Source organism: Macaca fascicularis, chromosome 16 (genome assembly GCF_037993035.2).
Source record: "Macaca fascicularis isolate 582-1 chromosome 16, T2T-MFA8v1.1".
Classification (NCBI taxonomy): domain Eukaryota; kingdom Metazoa; phylum Chordata; class Mammalia; order Primates; family Cercopithecidae; genus Macaca; species Macaca fascicularis.
The window spans coordinates 10927524-10949100 of record NC_088390.1 but is presented as its reverse complement, the minus strand read 5'-3'; the positions used below and the strand labels follow the sequence as shown (position 1 = coordinate 10949100).

Genomic DNA, 21577 nt, shown 5'->3' with positions numbered 1-21577 from the left:
AGTCGTTGCCTCTTTATACTTTCAGGGGTTCAACTTGAGGCCACAGGTGAAGGCCCTCCACATCTATTCCCATCACAAAGCGTTCAGGGAAGCTCCAGCCTATTCAGACCTTGTAAGAAGAACATACAGAAGGATGGAAGCAATGCAGGCCACCTGGCTATCGCTCGGCAATGCAGCCTGAATTTTGCCAAGAGGGAAACTGTGATGGTTTTCATCTCTGAGTGTGCTAAAATACTAGCCCCTTATAATCAAAAGAATCAAAGCACAGTCTTGCCCAGAGAGGAGAGACAACCTAATTTTACCAATGCCTGGAACAGTGAAGCCAGACTGAGGTATTGCAACTTTGTTAGTTTGTGGGGAAATTAAAAATTCAGCAAGGTCCTTGAGCTCTTAGGTGCAGAAATCCATTAGCCTTCCTTAAGGCGAAGCCCACCCCAGGAAAGGCCACGAGGATGACACATCACTGAAATCTAGAAAGGCGCCATTGCACATAACAGATTCTCTGTACATATTAGAATGAAAGATCCACACTTGACCATCATTCTACATCAGGGAGTCCTCGCCAATGTACACGATAATCATAGCTACATTTGTTGAGCCGCATCACTTTCATCCTTGCAACATTCCTGTGAGGAATCTCATTTTACAGATGGAGAAACTGATATTCAGAAACATTAGATTACATGCCCAGTATCATATAGACAGAAGGCAGCAGAGACAGGATCAAACCCCGTCTGCTTGGTTCCAAATCCCAGGATCTCTCTAGTATGTGACACCAACACTGTGGGCTGTTATTGAGTGAGATGGAGTGGGGAGAGGATGTACGGTTAGTGTCAAAGTTGGAAATGTTCTTCTTCTGAAATGCCAGATGGTTGTCACCAAGAGGAAAGGCCAGCAGACTATCTTCCAAGATGTCTTAGAAACTAATATGGCTTACCTTGGGGAATTTTCCATCATCCTAGATCTGCTACTTGGATGCTACAGAATCTGAAAAGGGATCCATCTCTCAATAGAGACACTTTACCCAAGCACAGAGCACTGACAGATTAAACCAGAACAGCAATGCCTTCATTTACTGTGAGAAATTACTGGCACAGAGACCTAAAAACTCAGATTCCATAAAATTAGCCCAATCTCTCACCATAGACAGACTCCAAGGAGAAGCTGAAACATAGACTGAAAGATTCTGGTGAGCCTGAAGTCAGAATGAGGGAAGTTTAATAATCCAGTGCTTCAGGCATCCAGCTGAGATAGCTCAGTGTTTTCATTCCACAAGGAGGATAGTCTTGCCAGTGAGACCAGAGTCACATAACATATGTGGGCTCCACTCTCTGCCCTGACAAAACCAGAACTCTTCCAGTCACCGGTTAAGTGGAATATCCTAGGATGGATCCTGCTGATATTTACCTGTTGCACTCACGTTTCTTTTTTATTCCAGAGTTGACAAGTCCTTCCTCTGATGGACACATCCTTTCTTAATGGAAATATATTCAATCTGGTGGCTGTGGGGGCTTGTCTACCTGAGAGCTGTGCCTTCTCCTTCAACAGATTTCACATATCTGTACTGTGAACCACTGTGCCTAATTCCCCAAAAGGCAATCTTGCTTCCTTCATTTCCAAATCTGGGAAGGCAAGTGTCTGCTGTGCCCAGAGAAGGAAAGGTAGATGCATGCTTTTCTGTGAATACTCTTCTATACATGAATATTAGATTTTTTTTAAGGAAAGAAGCAGTTTTAATTAAGATGTATATAAACATTATATGCAGAGAACCCAAAAATAAGAAATGGATATTCACTTCCAAGTGCTTAACGAGGGCTTGGTGCCATGCTAGGGGCATTTAATAAGTACAGCAATTCAAGAAAATTGTTATTAGTGCCACCATTTTACAGTTAGGAGAACTGAAACTCAGAAAGATTAAGTGACTGCTAGTTTCAGGAGAACTGAGATTTCAACACCAGCCTGTCTGACTCTGAGCACTACTAGGAACCCAAGCACTAGAAAAAAGTGCTCATGTCTGTGAAGATGCATTGTGAGCTGCCAATGAGGTATGGAAACTGTGTCCAAAACTGAAAGGAAAGTTGAGGAGCCATACATTCTAATCAGCTGACTGCTTTTTCAGCTAAAACATGAGTAACCTTCTAGAATGTTTTGCAGAGGCTTTGATACCTGAACTGGTTGCATTTCCATAATGATACCATTTAAATCCAACTGGACTATCTTTCTGCAACAAACCAACACAGAAACTCCTTCGCTTCACGCTATTTCAATCCCTAGGGTGGTGAGGTCAAAGGCAGCCAAGCTCCTTCAGACATAAAGGAAAATACAAAGTCATCATCAGAAGCCCATGGCTGTGGTTACAGATGTACAGAGCTCACCCACACTTGCAGGCAGTGAATCCTTTAAAGAAATATAAGTTGCTCATTTACAGTAACAAAGACTTGGAACCAACCCAAATGTCCATCAGTGATAGACTGGATAAAGAAAATGTGGCACATTTACACTATGGAATACTATGCAGCCACGAAAAAGAATGAATTCATGTCCTTTGCAGGGACATGGATGAAGCTGGAAACCATCATTCTCACCAAACTAACAGAGAACGGAAAACCAAACACCACATGTTCTCACTAAGAAGTGGGAGTTGAACAATGAGATCACATGGACACAGGGAGGGGAACATCACACACCAGGGCCTGTTGAGGGGTGGGGAGCAAAAGGAGAGGGAGCATTAGGACAAATACCTAATGCATGCGGGGCTTAAAGTCTAGATGACAGATTGATAGGTACAGCAAACCACCATGGCATATGTATACCTATGTAACAAACCTGCACATTCTTCACATGTATCCCAGAACTTAAAGTAAATTAAAAAAAAAAAAAAAAAAAGACTAAAAAAGGAATATAAGTTGCTCAAAGGAATTGGGAAAAGCTTGCGGTAGCCATGACCTGGATGCAGTCCATTGGGAATTCTTCAATACCTCCCATCACTCAGACAGGCCCCCGAGATCACAGTCCTGGTAGCTCCTACTTAGCAGTCCCAAAAATATCCTGTCCTTGGCTTCCTGGTCCTTGTCATTTTATGCTGTGAGAAAAGAAAGACAAAAAGAAACCCTTGGATGACTCACTCCCAGAGATAACAAGACCTGAAATATGGGGCAGAAGGAGCATGAGGAGATTATGGATTGTCATCCCAGTAGAATGCTAGTTTCAGATTTCTAGCACTAGGTCACTTCTGCAACTGAGACATAGCGTGGCCAAGACAGCATGGGTCTTCTGTCACTGAGGAGCATTCTTGGTATATGTAGTTCATGGTTCCAGGCTGTCAAGATTTGGAAGGAAAGGAAAAGGAAAGTAAGGAAAGTGAAAAACATAGGCATTTATAATGTTTTTTTAAAAGCATATTTGATTTCATCTAGCTCCCCAAACAGTACCATCATTATCTGCATTTTATGGAGGAGGAAGTGGAAGTACAGAGAAGTTAAACACACATACTGAAGTCATAGACTTGGTAGGATCGAACTCAGGACTAAAGGAATGGAAAGTCCATGCTATTTTTCATTAAAGCATGGGTTCAGAAGATCACTAGTTGAGCATCAAGGTTTCCTAAGCCAAAATGAATATTTTAAAAGAACCTCTACGTTGGTATTTTGTTCTTTTCACCCTACATAGAGTAGGTAGAATAATGCTCCCTACCCACCAAGATGCCCATGCCCTCATCCCTGGGCCCTGTGAATTGTTAGGTTATATGAAAAAGGGGAATTAAGGTTGCTGTATTAGTCTGTTTTCATGCTGTTGATAAAGACACGCCTGAGATTGGGAAGAAAAAGAGATTTAATGGACTCACAGTTCCACATGGCTGGGGAAGCTTCACAATCATGCTGGAAGACAAGGAGGAGCAAGTCACATCTCACATGGATGGCAGTAGGTAAAGAGAGAACTTGTGCAGGGAAACTGCCCCTTGTAAAACCATCAGATCTCATGAGACTTATTCACTATCATGAGAATAGCATGGGAAAGACCTGCCCCCATGATTCAATTACCTCCCACCAGGTCCCCCCCACCACATGCGGGAATTCAAGATGAGATTTGGGTGGGGACCCAGCCGAACGATATCAGTTGCTAATCAGCTAACCTTGAGATGAGAAAATCATCCTGATTTAGCCAAGTGGACTCAGTGTATTCACATGGGGCAGAGGGAGTAAGAAGAGTGAGTTGGAGAAAGCTGTGACACTGGAAGCAGAGTCAGAAAGATGCCACATCATTCACTTTGAATGTGGAGGAAGGGGCCACAAGATAAGGAATGTGGGCAGCCTCCAGAAGCTGGAAATGCACAAGGAAATGGATTCTTCCTGAGAGCTACCAAAGGAATCGGCCCTGATGATGACTTCATTTCATCCCAGTGAGACCAATGTTGAACTTCCAAACTGAAGAATAGCAAGATAATAAATTGGCATTGCTTTATGCCACCCACGTGTGGAAGCCACATTATTATACAACAAGGTCCCAGCTTTCATGGTGGTAGGCCATGAATCTAAGAAGCAGACCCGGCTCGAGTCCCAGTCTGACCGTGTCTGGCTGACGCAGCATGACCCATTCATTTCACTCACACTGGGAAGATCTTTCCAGGAAAACCTGAAATAGTTGAGGCTCTCAGCTCAAACTCCATCTTAGTTAGAAATGGTTTGGTTGTGTGGAACATAGCTCTATTCATCAAGGCTCACGTGAAAAAGGAAAGCTATTGAGAAGCAGAGCGAGGCTTCATGGAACCAGAAATTTAGTAGATGGCATTCTCACTCTCTTCCTTCCTTTCTCTCTCACTCTCTCTCCTCTCCTCCTCTTATCTCTTCTTTTCTGTGTATCTTATTTACTGTTCTCTTCTTGCAGACGTGACTTTGCTTACATCTCTGTGTGTACAAGGCTTCAACAAAGCCATCCCAAGATGATGGCTTCTGTTCCATGATATTCCAACGTTCCAGCCTTGTTCCCCCAATAGCCAAATGTGTCAGTCTTCCTATCCCTGATGCAAAGATGTGAACACATTGAAACTGATAATCTCAGCTCCAGTCTGGTGTTCGCTCTTAACTCTGTCAGTTATGGTCAGGATGGAGGAGCCAGGAGCTGGAGCTTTTGCTATAAAAATCTGTCTCATTGAGTGCTGTGACTTAGGCAGGTCCTTTAAGGTGACATCAGGGAGCAGAGAGGAAATTGCTGGTATCCTCAGAGCGTCTCTGCATCCTAGCGCTGGCCTCGGAAACAGAAAGCCATCACTTCCGCTGGCTGAACTGCCCTCCTCCCTCCTTCCTGCACAGACCAAGTCAAATCTGTTGGCCTCTGTGACTGCTTTTCCTGTCCCTTAATTCTCTGATTGACATACTCTTTTTTTAATATGTAAATATGTTCAACCAAGTTACATTTCAGTGGAGCTGGTCTGAGAACTATTCTATATATTTCTAGTAACTTTGCATGTTTCACTTTAACACTCAAAGGAAAAGGATGATTGCCCCGTTGTTGAGAGAAGGAGCACTTCACTGTGGGCTTCAAGTTCTGATTACCACAATTAATAATAACAGTGTTATTAATAACAACTTTATTTAGGGTTTTCATTATTGTTCAGAAAATGTAATCCTTACAACAATATAAGGCATTTGGTGATGCTCAGATCTACAGAAAATAATAATTGTTTTCTCTTATTAAAAGTAATGGCTGGTACTCTGTAATTGCCCTTTCCGACCTTCACACTAACCCTTCTAGCCAGGACTTTGCCCTCAGTCCCACAGTTAGTAGGATCACCTGACTTGAAATCCCAGACTCCCCACCCTCCCAAAGTGCCCCACCTGTGTCCCTGAATTCTCGAGAGTGTCTTAGATGGGATCTTCTTGTCTGTCCTTTAAGGCTCTGCTCAGACACCACCTCCTCTGCAAAATCTTCCCTAGCTCTCCTTGCAAGCATGGCTGCTCCTTCTCCAGGGTTCTCCCAGCAACCAATTCAAGCACAGATGGTTATTGAGGACTGTCTCTGTGGCAGGCATAACACCAAGGGCTGAGCATACAGCTAAGAATGAACCAGACCACAGCTGCTACCTTCATGGAGCTAAGGTATGATGGGGAGGTGAATGTAGGGAGGAAATATCGAGTGCCAAGGGAGTCCTCCTTGAGGGCAGCAGCCTTGCTTGGAAAGCCAAGATGCTGGCTTCCTAGGAACTGGCATTTATGTTGCAAAGTGAAGGAAGAGCACGGCACAAGTAGGTGGAGAAGGGAATCAAAGTATATTCTAGGCAGGAGGATGACAGGGGCAGGGACAAAAGAGAAGGCAGCATGTCCAGGAACCAGAAGTCTTCCAGGGTGACTGGAGTGCAGAGCACAAAGCAGTGAGAAGCCAAGTTGACCAGGGCTTTGGGTTCAGCTTCGAAATTTGGGGCTGCGTCCTAAGGTCAAGGGAACTTTGACTTTTTTTTTTTTTAACATGATAATGCCAGTGTGGGAGTGAAAATTGTTTGGGAGTGAAAATAGAAATCAGCTCAAAGTAGCTAAAGTGAAATGTAGAAATTTATTATAAGGATTCATAGAAATTTAATGAAACTTAAGCAAGAAAAGAGCCTGGAGTCATGATCTGGAAACTCTTGGGAAAGCCCAGAGTTGGTATCTCTCCATCTGTGCTGTTGCCGCTCAGTGTTTCTGCTTCACTACTTTCCCTTCCTCTGTTTGCAGTTTATTTTCCTTGCTTCTCCAAAAACAGGGTAGATGACAGTCACCCTGCAACCCTTAGATTGCAACTTATGGTTCTATCTGTAGAACATTGTATTAGTTCACTTTCACACTGCTGATAAAAACATACCCAAAACTGGGAACAAAAAAGAGGTTTCATTGGGCTTATAGTTTCACATGGCTGAGGAGGCCTCAGGATCATAGTAGGAGGCGAAAGGCACTTCTTACATGGCAGTGGTAAGAGAAAAATGAGGAAGAAGCAAAAGCAGATATCCCTGGTAAACCCATCAGATCTCATGAGACTTATTCACTATCATGAGGATAGAGCAGGAAAGACCGACCCCCATGATTCAATCACCCCCCCGCCCGAGTCCCTCCCACAACATGTGAGAATTCTGAGAGATACAGTTCAAGCTGAGATTTGGATGGGAACACAGCCAAACTATATCAGGCATTATGGTAAATGGAATAAGCCAGGTACAGAACGACCAATACGGCATGATCTCACTTATATGTGGAATCTAACACACTCACAGAAGCAGGGAGTAAAATGGCAGTGGTCAGAAGCTGGGGTGTGGGGATAATGGTTCCAGAGATATTGGTCAAAGGGTACAAACTGTCAGTTACACAGGATGAAGATCCAGACATCTAATGTACAGCATGGTGACTATAGTCAGTAATACTTTCTTGTATACTTGAAATATGCAAAATCAGTAGATAGTCAATGTTCTCAGCACATACACACAGTGACTGTGTGAGGTGATGAATATGCTAATTAGTTTGATAGTAGTAATTTTTTCTCAATGTACAGTACATGTATATCAAAGCCTCCTGTTTTATACCTTAAATATACACAATATTTATTTGTCAATTTTACTTCAATAAAGCAGGATAAAAAAAAGAAAAGAGAAAGGAAAAAAACAAGAGGAAGGAAGGAAAGGAAATGAAAAGAAAGGAAGAAAGAAGGAAAAAACAAACTAAAGGGTCTGGCCATACAGAGAGACACACACAACAGTGGTTACTGACTCCCATTCAAACTTTATGGAGAAAGAATTCAGTTAAGCCAGCTTGGATCAGTGTATTCATGCCTAACTCAATGAGCTATGAGCTGGGCAAGGAAACTCCAGCTTTCATGATGCAAACATGACTTCAGGAATCAGCACACGTCTCTATGAAGGAGAGGTACTGGCTTATAGGTTCAGCAGACCTCCAATGGCAACTGCTGTAGACATAATCAGATCCACAATTGAAGCAGATGACCACATCTGCCATGTGGAAGAAGGTCTGCAGGGGAGCAGCAGTGGAGCTAGAAACACCAGAACGTTACCCCACCAGGTATGAGACAGTGAGGACTTAGACAGGCATGGTGGCTGTGGCACTTGGGAAACTCTCCAGAGATACAGACGGAGGTAGGACTAACAAAACTTGATTATGAGGTATAGGGAGAGGAATGTCAGGTAATTGTTGGGTTTCTGGCTTGACCAACTGGGTGGACAGTAATGTCATTAACAAAACATCTAGGACATTAGAATAGAAAGAGGGGGTGGGTGCAGCTCAGAGAACAAGAATTCTATTTGGGACATGTTGAGTTTCAGGCAGCCTGTGAGATGTCTAAGGAGAGACATCCAATGGGCTGTTGGATGTGTTTCTCTTGAAGAGAGGGTTGCCCTTAAGAGACTGGCATAGCAATGGTAATTAAGGCAATGGAAGTGAAAGAAGTGCTCTAGGAAGAGCACAGAGCATGAGAAGAGAAAGAGGCTTAGGACAGGTCCTGAGGAATTCCAACTTTTAATTGTTGGGATAGTGATATGGTTTGGGTGTGTCCCTACCCAAATCTCATCTTGAATTGTGGCTCCCATAATTCCCACGTGTTGTAGGAGGGACCTGGTGGGAGATAATTGAATCACGGGGGCGGTTTCCCCCATACTGTTCTCATGGTAGTGAATAAGTCTCACGAGAGCTGATGGTTTTATAAGGGGAAACCCCTTTCACTTGGTTCTCGTTCTCTCTTGTCTGCCACCATGTAAGACGTGCCTTTTGCCTTCCACCATGATTGGAAGGCCTCTCTGAGCATGAGGAACTGTGAATCCGTTAAACCTCTTTTTCCTCATTAATAACCCAGTCTCGGGTATGTCTTTATCAGCAGTGTGAGAACTGGCTAATATAGGTAGCTCAAACTGAGAAGAAGCAGCCTAAGAAATGGAAGGGAAACCAGAAGAGAGAGTCACGCCAAGCAAATGTTTCAGAAAGAATGGAAATGTTGTATTTGACAAACATTCCTAAGAGGCCAGGGAAATGACTGAAAGATGTCCAGTAAAACAATTCATTTATGGTATTACGTATTTTTTGTTAACATGTCTAACCACTAGCTTGAAACCTTTAGTAAACATGGTTTTGTGCCTTTGTTCCCAGCAACTAGCAAAACGTCTGGCACAGAGTAAAGCCTCAAAAACTGTTTATTGAATGAATGAATATGCCATAGGCATTAAAAGGTCTTAAAAATCACTTCTAGAGGAGATAGAAAACATGTAACAAGTCTTCAGTCATTTGCAATAAATGAACAGAGAAATCAACAAGATCTTTGAAAAGAACTGCAGTCTCACTAATAATCATTATGTGAATAGCCCACAGCCTACCTAGCTCGAATCACAATCCTACCAGTGGCCACCACCTAAAGAGTGAGTTGTGTGCTCAGAAACAATTTTATTTATGTGCTTTCAGTATTCCAATTGTATTTACATAATTAAATTTCATTATCTCCAAAGTCAAGGTCATCTTCAGTCTAATCCTTGCCTGAATTATCCGAAGACTCTACCATTAACAGGTTTTTCCTCCATTTGTGAAGCAAAAGTGCACGTGTTAATAGACACTCACAGCCAAAATCTGACCTTGACCCCACCCAGCTGGCCAAAAACAAAAAGACAGATGGAAAAATCTAAAAATCACCTTTTTGTTTGTAGAGAGTGTGAACAACCAGTAACTCGTCAGGTGGGTGATGCTTCTCCCCAAGGGCATCAATGTCCTTTAGCCGTGGGCATGGCCAAGGTACTGAGGACTCAAAGATGACCTTGATGATGACAACAAGGACGCCGTGTCACAAGGCATCTGGGCCAGATGTGAAACTTTAGCTGATACTGACGGGAGTCCAGGTGAGGAAACCTGCAGCCAAGGCGGTCAGGAGGCACTCGGCAAGGGATGCAGGAAGAGGGGCTTTGATGGTGGCTGTTTGCCAGTCGGTACAGAGCATTTCTGCATTTTAATAATTCCAACGGCCTTTCCATCTGGCAGCAGCCATCCAGTAAGCCAAGATGGGTACACACAAGGACACCCAGGAGCCATGGAGGAAGAAGCAGTCTGATGTAATGCAGCTTCTTCTGAGGGATATGAGGCCAAGGAAGGTTACGAGAGCACCAGAAGAAAAGGGGCTAAGGACAGGTCCTGGGGATTCCAGCTTGTAATTGTTTGGGTAGCCCACAATGTGTGCTGAGAAGACTGCACTTTCTTCTGAGAGATACAAGTCCAAGCAAAGTTACAGGGCACGAGAAGACTAAAGGAGTTTTCAGACTAGTGGATAGACATGTTAGCAAAAAACTGTAATACCGTAATGGGTTGTTTAACTGGACCCGTTTCAGTAAAACCCTTTCAGTCATTTCTCCTGGCCTCTAAGGAGTGTTTGGAAAAGACAACATTTCCATTCTTTCTGAAACATTCGCTTAGTGTGACTCTCTTCTGGGTTCTTTTCCATCCCTCAAGTCAGATACAAGGGGCACGGGCTGGGATAGAAGGCCAAGCCAGGTTACGTTATATATAGGATTCACATGCGCCGTGGTGGCCAAAAACACCCAGTTCCTAAGGGTGCAACTTACAGCAAGCCTGTCCATCCTGGTATTAACCAGCTAACGTTTGCTCAAAGCCTTGGGTTCCTTGCAGAGGAGCGAGCTGGATGCCACTGTGGGCCTCTAAGAGGCCTGAATTCTCACTGCGTTGGTAAAGATTCCTCATACAAATTTGTTGAGGTTATCCTCATTGATACATTGCGTAAAGCTGTCAGAAGAAATCCTGACATCCTGTGAATCACCACAGCAGTCCACAAGCACAGGGAGATGAATGGGCTGATCGCTGCAGGCTGAAAGAGCTGTGGCCTTGGAAAGGGCCGTAAGTGCCACCACACTGATGGTGGTTCTCACTGTGCAACGTGGAGAAGGCACAATACTCTCCGGCTCCACCGTTACCACTAATATAAACAATGTTTGTAAAACTCACACCTAAGAAACAATTTAGGACAGTCAAACAAAAAAACAAAAAAACCTCCAATGGCCATACCTCTTTGCACTTACTGATGGGCCAGCAGCCCAAGGCATACCAGCTCAGGCTATCGCACTCCTACCTATTTAACGGGTTAAGAAACTGAGGTTTGGTGAGATAAGATTTGAAGAAAGGCCCACAGCTAGTGGCAGAAAAATTGGCCATAGAACTCATCTCTTCGTTCTCAGATCCAGTGTTTTATTTTTCGTCATCACTCATAAATTTCCCCTAGAACTGTTATGAGCATCCAAATACCTGTTACTAACAAGAATACGAAACCTGGGCTGGCTCAGCAACTGTACCGTTAATGAGACAGTCCCGTAACAATAGACATATGATCAGGAAGGGGTCTTCTCCTCCATGGAAAATCTGCAAGTTTTCATCATGGAATCATGCATTCTAACAAAGGCTGGTTCCAGGAAGAAGCAGGCAAATTCTGAAATACTCTCCCAGGGTGAACCCCCCTGCAGGTGATCCATCTGACTCCATTTCACCGCAGGGAAGATCCATCTCCGGGACTCTTTCACATGCCGAACATTCTAGGTATGAGACACGATAATTAACTGCATGTTCTGATAAGCTGGCTGACAATTAAAGCCGAGGTTGCTAAGCAGTTCTGATAACAATTACCGATGTGGTTTTCATATTTTGTGACAAGGGTCTAAAAAAGAAGCATATTATGATTCCTGGTGGATGAAGCCCCTGCTAGTCATGTTTTAATTATTAACTTAATTATATGGATGAAGCAGTAGGTGGTAATTTAGTTTCTTCACTGACACTTAATTCTCGCTCACTCAGCCACCAGGCTGGGAGGCTCTTCAGAAGCAGTTTGTTTCAGGAATTCATTCTAGATATATCCAGCAGTGTCAGGGCTCTACCACCATGTGTCCCTCTGAAACGGAGGCAGGAATGGGTAGGAGGGTGGGTGGGAGAAGAAGTGATGTGTCCTGGTAAACTGCCATGATCTGGATACACTAAAATGAGCTAGCTATGGGAGACCTGGCCCAGATGAGCACTGGCTGTGAATATGAAGCTGAATATGCCAAGCACCGTGTTCAAACAACACACTTTCCTCATTAAGTCCAAAAGTTATTGGGAGAATATAAAGAGTGAATAAGAGGCCAGGCACGGTGGCTCATGCCTGTAATCCCAGCACTCTGGGAGGCCAAGGCCGGTAGATTACCTGAGATCAGGAGTTTGAGAACAGCCCGGCCAACACAGTCAAACCCATCTGTACTAAAAGTACAAAAAATTAGCTGGGTGTGGTAGCGGATGCCTGTAATCCCAGCTACTCAGGAGACTAAGGCAGGAGAATCTCTTGAACCCAGGAGGTGGAGACTGAGGCAAGCTGAGATCATGCCAGTGCACTCCAGCCTAGGCAACAAGAACAAAACTCCATCACCAAAAAAAAAAAAAAAAAAGGAAAATGAATAAGAGATTGGGAAGATTGTTCTGGGCTCCCCACTTAAGAGTGGAGGATGCGGACTCAAGGCTTTTAGAGAAAACATTTTTCGTTCCCGTGGCCTTTCTAGAGTTTTGCATGTTCTTATTTTTCAGAAAGAGCCACTCCGTTTCCCTTGGAATGTCAGTGGAATCTATTTAGATGTGATACTTGCCTGATCTCTGCTTGCTAGACCAAACAGGGAAGGACCTGGTGTAATGGACAAGGAAAAAAGAAAGATCACGAGGAAGAGTTATGATCTAGAGAAAAATATACCCCCAGGGCTGTTTCCTAAGCCCACATGGTTGGGAATGTGGTCAACTTCAAAGGCAACTCAGGAAGCCACATAGGATCCCAGCCATGAGGCATAGACCCCTGAAGCCAAGATTGGGAGGTATGGCTTAACGCTTAACCCAACCAAGTAGAGGCTTAAGCTACTGATTGTGTAGTACCTCAGTTAAGATTGGTCTAAAAAATTAAGTCATGTACTCACATTGGCAGCACATATGCTGAAATTGGAACGATACAGAGAAGATTAGCATGGCGTCGGTGCACAGATAACAAAAAACTTGTGAAGCATTCCATACTTTTAAAAACAAAAATATAAAAATAAAGTTTAAAGGTTGGATCAGGATAGACGTGTATATTTGTGACTTTCATAAGTAGAAGTATCCATATATGTGAACGTACTTAGCAAACATGGATCACATGATGCTTTTCACTGTTTTGTTTTTTGAGATGGAGACACTCTGTCGCCCAGGCTGGAGTACAGTGGCATGATCTCGGCTCACTGCAACCTCTGCCCCAGGTTCAAGCGATTCTCCTGCCTCAGCCTCTGGAGTAGCTGGGATTACATTTTTTTTGTTTTGTTTTTCCGTAGAGATAGAGTTTCGCCATGTTGCCAGGCTGGCCTCGAACTCCTCACCTCAGGTGATCTGCCCCCGCTTGGCCTCCCAATGTGCTGGGATTACAGGCATGAGCCACCAGAGCCAGCCCTTTTTACAGTTTCATAAACTGTGTTTTTGTGCTCACTTAACAGTATATCACATACATCTCTATAAATAACGTTCATCATTTTGTCACTTAGTAACATCATCATTTTAAAATGGTTTATTTTGTCATCTAGTGAATGCATAGTCTTAAAAGATATTTTATTAATTTTCTATTGTGGGACATTTGTTTCGAATTTTTCACTATAAATCTCAGTGCAGGACAGAACTGCCATCTTTTCCCACTGGCCTGAGGCATTGCTGCTATCACATCCTAGTTCCCACACATACATGGGTTCGTTCTGGACTCTCTGCTCTGTTACATTTGTCCTTCAAGCTATTTACACACCATCCCCATGTTGTTTCAGTTATTATAACTTTGCCATGTGTTTCTCTGCCCCTTCAAGCTTCTGATTTGTATTTTTAAATGTCTGTGCTATTCTCTTACATTTTCTACTTTAGGTGCATTTTTTTCTTCAGTTTGAAAAACTCCATGAAATATCCCTAAGGTTCTTAAGGGAATTGCTTTATATTTATAAATTACTCTGTGTAGAACTGACCTATTGGGACTTCCCACCAGGAACACAATGTGTCTCTGTTTATTCACATCTTCCTTTGTGGCTTTCTGGACAGTTTCACAGCTTTTCTTCATATCGAAAGCCTGTATTTTCTAATTGACTACTCCTAGTATGTAAAAATGCTTCTGAATTTTTGAATGTTACTTCTTTATCCTCTCATTTTTTTTCTATTGAAGTGTTTGCCTTTTTCTTAGTAGTTAAGGTATTAATTAGACTTTCTCAGGCTCTGAAGAAGCAGGTTACCTGTGGTGATGGGGTGGATGACCACCTGCCCATACCCAGGTGTGATCACTGCACTGTGATCTTAAACCAATCACACCATCTTTCCACTCCAAAGTTTCATCATCAATAAGATGATACATTTCTCCATTCCTCTCTCAGGGAAGTAGCAAAGATCAAGTCTGCAAGCACCTTCTTAATCCACGTTGCCCGACATGGTAGCTACTAATGCTAAGTGACTGTTTAAATAATTAATGAAAAGTAAACAAAATTTAGAATTCAATTTTCACCTACGGTCCCTTTGGTCACCTTCCAAGTGCTCATAGCCACATGTGGCTAGTGGCTGCATTTTGGACAACACAGAGAAAGGATACTTTCATCACTGTAGAAAGTACGACTGGATGGCCCTGTGGAAAGCCTGGTGAAAGTACAAGTTAGGTTATTATTGCTGCTGCTGGAGGTTGGAATTCTCATATATACATGAGGAGAGGCACTCATTCACACAGGCCCACACTCCAGCATCCATGGGGGCTGCCTAAGCCCTCACAAAAACACTCATATTTCATCACTGTATCTAAAGCAGTCACAAAGCAAAGAAAACATAAATTAAACCCTTGAAAAACAGGAGCAAGGGTCAAATCATTGGGTGCACTATTTTCCATAAATGTCATTATCTAGACCGCAGATAGCTTCATGAACCTTCTAATTACAGAAGAAAAAAAAGTACTATTTTCTACGAAGTTTCTCATTCGCATCAGCCATTTACAAAAAAAGACATGGTATCTTCTAAACTCTAGCATCCTTTATTCATAGCCTGCAATACAGGACTTAGGGCTGTGAGCAGGACGGTGCAAAGAGCAGCCAGAGGAGAGCAGCAGGAGCCTAAAGCCTGCTCAGAAGGTGCCTGGATTTCTCTGGCACGAGGCAAGAAGAAGACAGTGACGAATAACAGGCACTTCCCCCACCACAGGACTTAATAAAGCAGCAACTGAAAATAACAACAGCAAGAGCAATAATATCAACCATTTACGACATTCCAAGGCTCATGCTCAATGCCTTATACACCTTACTGCATTAACTCTTGCCAAAAGACCAATGAGGTAGGTATTTGGTATTCCAGTTTTACAGATGCAGAGGCTAAGTTCATAGAGGTTTAATAACTTACCTGAGGTCACTCAGGAAAGAGTTCAGAGTCACGGATCGAATGGAAGTATGCGTGACTTGAGAACCTATGTTCCTAATTGTCAGGTTTCTCGTCTCTGGTCAGGATGGTCCTAAATGGGAGATTTGATGCTGCCTGCACAGGAATGTTTGGGCCCTGGTTCCATCCCCCATTCTTCTCAACCTTGGCTCCATCCTGAACTACAAGGGCCTCACATGGTATGTAGACATCCCAGTCTGTACATCCAACTCCATCCACTCCCCTCCCATCTCCTATGAATAGTCCCCATGCAGGCCCTGGAAGTGGGCTCAAGGCTAGTTGTACAAGGATCTCAAGTACCCAGAGTAGGGTCTAGTGGGGAAGAGGATGGTCCCTTAGTCCCAAGACTCCCCTGTAGGGAAGGGCACAGCTGAAGGAGGATCAAAGGAGGGTCCTCTGAAGACACGTTACTCAAAGTTTGGTTCTGGGACCAGCAGCAGCAGCATCACCTGGGAACTTGTTAGAAATGAAAATCTGGGGGCCCTACCCCAGACCTCTTGAATCAGAAACTCTGGGATGAGAGGCAGCAGTCTGTGTTTTGTTAAGCTCTCTAGGTGATTCTGATGCTAAGTTTTAAGGTATATAGAGCTTGGATATTGGACCCTCCAAACCTCATGTTGAAATTTGAACCCAATGTTGGTGATGGGGACTAATGGGAAGTGTTTGGGTCATGGAGATAGATTCCTCATAAAGGGTTTGGTGCAGTCTTGGTGAAAATGAGTAGTTCTCACTCTATAGAGCTGACTGTTAAAAAAGAACCTGGCACCTTCCTCATCTCTCTCTTGCTTCCTTTCTCACCATATGATCTCTACACATGCTGGCTCCCCTTCCCCTTCCACAGTAAGTAGAAGCAGCCTGAGGCCCTCCGCAGATGCAGATGCTGGCACCAGGACTTTTATACAGTCTGCAAAACCATCAGCCAAATAAGCCTCTTTTCTTTCTAAATGACTTAGCCTCAGATATTCCTTCATAGTAACACAAATGGACCAAGACAGCTTGAGAACCACTGTTACACAAGTGTGGTCCAAGATCAGTGGCATCAGCATCACCTAAGAGCTTGTGAGAAATGCATATTCTGGGCCTCCCCACAGACCTGCTGAATTGGAATTGATGAGGGCCCCGCCCAGTCATTTTTGTCTTAGCGTCCTCTCCACGTGATTATAAGCCCTGCCCAAGCAGAAACACAGCAAATTGCAGAAATCACAGGGAGGGCTTTGAACTTCCATAGGAAGTTCAAAAAATAATCTCACCTAGATTTCAAGAAGCAAGTAGACTCAAGGTCATTTTAGAGCTTTCAAAGTCACAAATTATCTTCATATTTGGAGACACTCAACCTCACAGCATATTAAACATAACAATCAAAATATGCCCACATTGGACATAATTTATATATGACAATATAACCATGCACTGAATTTTAGTGGACTCAACGACTTAATGTTACCTTGGAAAATATTTTGTTAATATTTTCTTTCTGAGCTTTGGAGAGTTTTTTATAAAGTCACAATTACTTTTGTAGGCCCTAGTGAAGTTTGCAGAGCTCTGGCACAGGTCTGTTACTGAAGTCATCTTTCTGAACTGGATGTAAACAGATAAGAGTGTGTGAAAGTCACCGGCTTGGCAAATGCTGGAGACAGGTTCCAGGATTGCGTCTTCTGTTACTTTAGAGGGAAAAAAGCAGGACATTGTAGCCATTTAATTTCGTTGTTATTCTTTGGACAGGAGTCCAGTGCACTGCAAACACTGGCTGAAATTGTCTAATCCATTTTGAGAACCTCACTAGGGAGGACCGCTTAAATCAAACAGGTCCACAGAGAAATTAGTGTGAAAGGACAACTGAATGTCAATTAAAACCAGTGACTGGCGTTGCAGGATGGGATTTGGATTTTAAGGGCTAAACAGAAAAAAATGTCCTTCCTTTGGGGTTGTAATCCACGGCAGCAAGTCCTCCTCCTAGGCCTCAGTAAGATTCTCAGCAAAACAAATGACCTCATTAATTAAATGGGTTAGTACTCTCACCACGCTTTCCTTAATTGCTATTCTGACTTTCGGGAGAGGCATTTTCAAGCCAAATTGAACACCCAGAGCCTCCAGTAATCAATGCCACAATAAGCCCTGTGTGCTCTGAAAGCGATTGCAAAGATGTGCCCACAGCTTGCCTCCATCTGCTGAGGCTCCCCGTGTGAGCCCAGTGCCTAAGTGTCCTACCCAACTGGCTTTGTCCTCCAACCCAACTAGAAATCCAGGAAGTCCTTCATCATCGTTCTCTCCCTACAGAAGACATATTATTTTAATTTGAAGATATACTCCATTTCCATTTTATGTATTGAATACATAGTATATGAATGTCTTTGATCCTGTACTAAGTACAGGAGGTAAAGGAACAAACATCACAGGCCAAAATCACTGCTCCATGGGGCTTTTATTCTATCTGGTGAGTTTCTTCTACACCCTTGAGTGCTGCTTGTTTTGTGTGAGATGTCCGTTTTCTGTTTTGTGCTACCCGACATGTATCTGTGTTGCATTTGAGGATAGTGACATTTTCATATAAATTTCTTTCCCCAGTGCCTAGGACTGTCTGACACATAGCAGATACATCAATTAGGAATTGGTTATATTTGTTTGTAAGTAGAATTTGGTTATAGGTGACAGAAATCCTCCCCCTTCCCCCCAAAAAACATGCAGTGGCTTAAATCAGATAATGATTTTTTTTTTAATCATTTAGTTCAGAAGTAGAAGGTCCTGGGCTGTCCTGGCGGCTCCCACAATATCCTCAATGCTCCAAGTTCCTTTTATTACTGGTTTTACTCTTTTTACTGCTCAGTTCCACCCACAAGACTTCTTCATTGTCCTCAGAGGGCCACTGTAGCAATAAAAGTGGCACTCACAGTCCAGACATTAAGAAAGCAGAAGGTATAAAGGAAAAACAAGCCAGGCAATTAGGAGGTGCTCCTGGAAGCCCCAACTGCATCTTCTCCTGGTATTTCATTTTCCTGAACTACATCCAAAACCACATCCTTCTTTAAGAACGTGGTAATTTTTAAATGTTTCCACTTGGATAAACCACCTTCTGAGAAGTGCAGCCTAAGTTTTCTCCCCTTGAGTGCATACTGTATTTAGTGACTTGCTTCTAATACACAGAATGTGGCAGAAATGATGGTGTGTGACTTCCGAGATTAAATGATAAGTGATACTGTGACCTCTTTCTAGGATCACTCATTCTAGGGAAGCAAGCTGCCATGTTGTGAGGCCAGGCAAGCAGCCCTGTGGAGACGTTCATACATGGAGGAACTCAGACCCCCTGCCAGCAACCCACATGAACATCCCTGACCCACTCAAGCTAGGAATGAGCCACCTTGGAAACAAGTCCACAGCCTCAGTCAAGCCTTCAGATGAGTCGGAGCCCAGGTCAAAGTCTTGACCACAACTTCATGAGTGACCCTGAGCTGAAAACATCAGCTAAGCTGTTCCCAAATTTTTGACACATGGAAACAATGTGAGGTAACAAATGTTTCTTGTGCTAATCTGCTAATTTGGGGGATACTTTGTTACACAGCCTTAGATCACTAATACAAAGGGAGAGTGTGAAATATTAATTTTGGTCATCAATGTGGCAGAGACTACTAGTTTTCCACAAAAATCTACTTATCCACAAAAATCTATTATTAATTGTAATTCTTTGAGCACATAGCTAGACTATATTTCCACTCTTTCAGGTAAGTGTGGTCATGTGACTAAGTGCTCTCAAATGGAGTATGAAAAAAAAGTGATATATACCACTTGTAGGCTTGGCCAAAAAGACCTGCATATGGTCCTCCAAACATTTCCCCTTCCAACTCAACTTTTCTGTTTCTGCCAGCTCAATGTAGACAATAAATGACAAGGCCCTAGGAGACAGCAGAGCCACAGATGGAAGGAGCCTGGGTCCCTGAGTAATCCAGTAGAAAAGAGCTGCCTTGACAAGGTGAAGACATGCCAAAGGTTACCATAAGAGCATGAAATAAATTTCTATTATGTTAAGCTACTGAAATATTGAAATCCTTTTGTTTTCTTTTTTTTCTTTTTTTTTTTTTTCTGAGATGGAGTCTTGCTCTGTCACCCAGGCTGGAGTGCAGCAGCGTGATCTTGGCTCACTACAACCTCCGCCTCCCAGGTTCAAGCGATTCTCCTGCCTCAGCCTCCCAAGTAGCTGGGATTACAGGCAAGCATCACCACGCCCAGCTTATTTTTGTGTTTTTAGTAGAGACAGGGTTTCCCCATGTTGGCCAGGCTGGTCTTGAACTGGAATCCTTTTCTTATCTTAGCCTAGACTGTTCTACCAAATATAGAAATACTTCTGCCACCCCACCCCCACCCCCTGCTAAAACTGCCACTGTTAGAAAGAAAGAGAGATTGCAGGTGAACCCTAGAAGTCTTAGTCTCAGGAATAGCCCATGGACAAGTATATACGGCACCTCCTGGCTGGTGCACAGAGGGAGTTCTGTCTCTGAGACTGTTCAAGGCACTCTAAAGTGGGCAGCATGATCAGAGTCCCTAGACCCTGCCCTCAGGAGATCATGTTGGTATCTTAAGAAAGTAAGGAGGGGAATTGGATCTTGGGGGAGAAGGAGGTGAACTGCAGACCTGATCCTACCTCATTATCACTGCCATAGGCACCAAACACTGATATCTAACTCGGGCTATCTCCACCCTGGGGTGTCCCTGCTCCATCAAGAAGTGTGCAATCTGCCCATGTCCATCCCTATCTCCTCCGTGGCTTACCTAGACATATTTCTTCCTTCACCCTTGCTTGGACATTTTCACCACTGTACTGTTATCCTGAAACCTACATAAGGCTACCTAAGGGCACCTAAAGAAGGACACGTCTCTGGTATTTCATTCATTCATACATGGAAGCTAACATTTACAAAGACTCTATTATGGCTGATCACAGCCTACAAGGCGCAGCAAGCTCTGGCCCCTGCTTATGACTCCAGTTTTATCTGAGCCTCTCCTGCCTGGCTTTCTGACCTCCTGCCAAGTACCCCTCCTAAGTCAGTCTTAACCAGGCTCAGAGCCTCCCCCTGCTAACGGGATACCAAATGCCAAGACCTTAGCTTGTAGGTCTCTATTGAAATGGTCCCTGCTCTGGGATGCCTCCGTGATACTCCATAAACTAGGTCAAGTCCTCCCATGGTAGAGTCTTATAGCTCCTGTACCTCTTCTTTCTAATCACTATTGAGTAATTACTGTCATAACGACCTATTTAATGCTTAGCTTTCTCACCGTCTGAATGCTCGGTGAGAGCAGAGACTACGTATCTCTGATTTTCCACACAACAGAAGAACCCTGGAGCCTGGTAGTAGGGAAACATTTCTTGAATGAATTCATGTGCTAGAGACAGACAGGCAGGGGCTGAACCTCTTGCCCTGAGAAGCTAAACTGACTAGAAGGGAAGGAAGCATGTAGACAAATAAACTTATATTTGATGAACTATTTATCCCTTGGATTGGACTTAAAGGTAGCGCTTTTCTCAATGAATCTGACTTTAGGAAAGCTGTGTTACAACGAAGATCACTCAATAGCCACAGCTCCAGGGAAGCCTTTCTGGACTGATCAGGGGAGAATTCATAGCCTTTCTTAAATGCCACTCGGACTGAAAGGAACTGGTTCTTATTAATTCTTATTAATTGTAATTATTCACTCACCCTTCCCCATCCCAACATATACTTAGAGATACAGCAGAGGTCCAGTGAAGGTGCCTTACTAACTTCTAATTTGTACAATTTGTCAGGCTCATCTATGACTAATGGTGGAATCTTCAAGAAATCATGATGCATATCCTCGTTTTGGGGAGAAACAGCAGAAAGGGACTTATCCATGGTGCTTCCAAGTAGGAAACCATGATGTGAGGGAATGAGTGAATAGAATATTCCAGTATTGTTGTTTGTGGCCATATAAAGCCTGCCCTGCCAATGCACTGTGGTATTCAGGGTTTTGAGCGATTCTGGACACATTTCTTTCCACTACTAGTTACAGAAACACCCTTTTGAGCAGCTTAAACAGTAAGAAGGTGGATTGTCTTATGCAAGAAGTACAAAAGTAAGCTAGCTCCAGGCTGATATGACCTGCCTCCCAGTCGAATTCTCTGCAATTTTCTG

The 21577-nt window shown here is 43.4% G+C and overlaps 1 long non-coding RNA gene, 1 other non-coding gene and 1 pseudogene across 4 annotated transcripts in view; 2 read left to right on the top strand and 1 right to left on the bottom strand.

Annotated features, from left to right (window-relative positions):
* The window catches only part of LOC102118019 (uncharacterized), a 300399-nt gene that overhangs the window by 163177 nt on the left and 115645 nt on the right, over window positions 1-21577 (bottom strand). The gene's annotated exons all lie outside the window — the stretch shown is intronic.
* LOC102134111 (large ribosomal subunit protein eL15-like) lies at window positions 7848-10947 on the top strand (annotated as a pseudogene).
* LOC123569574 (U6 spliceosomal RNA) lies at window positions 12936-13041 on the top strand. The gene has a single exon (XR_006693396.2). It is a non-coding gene; the product is annotated as a U6 spliceosomal RNA (small nuclear RNA).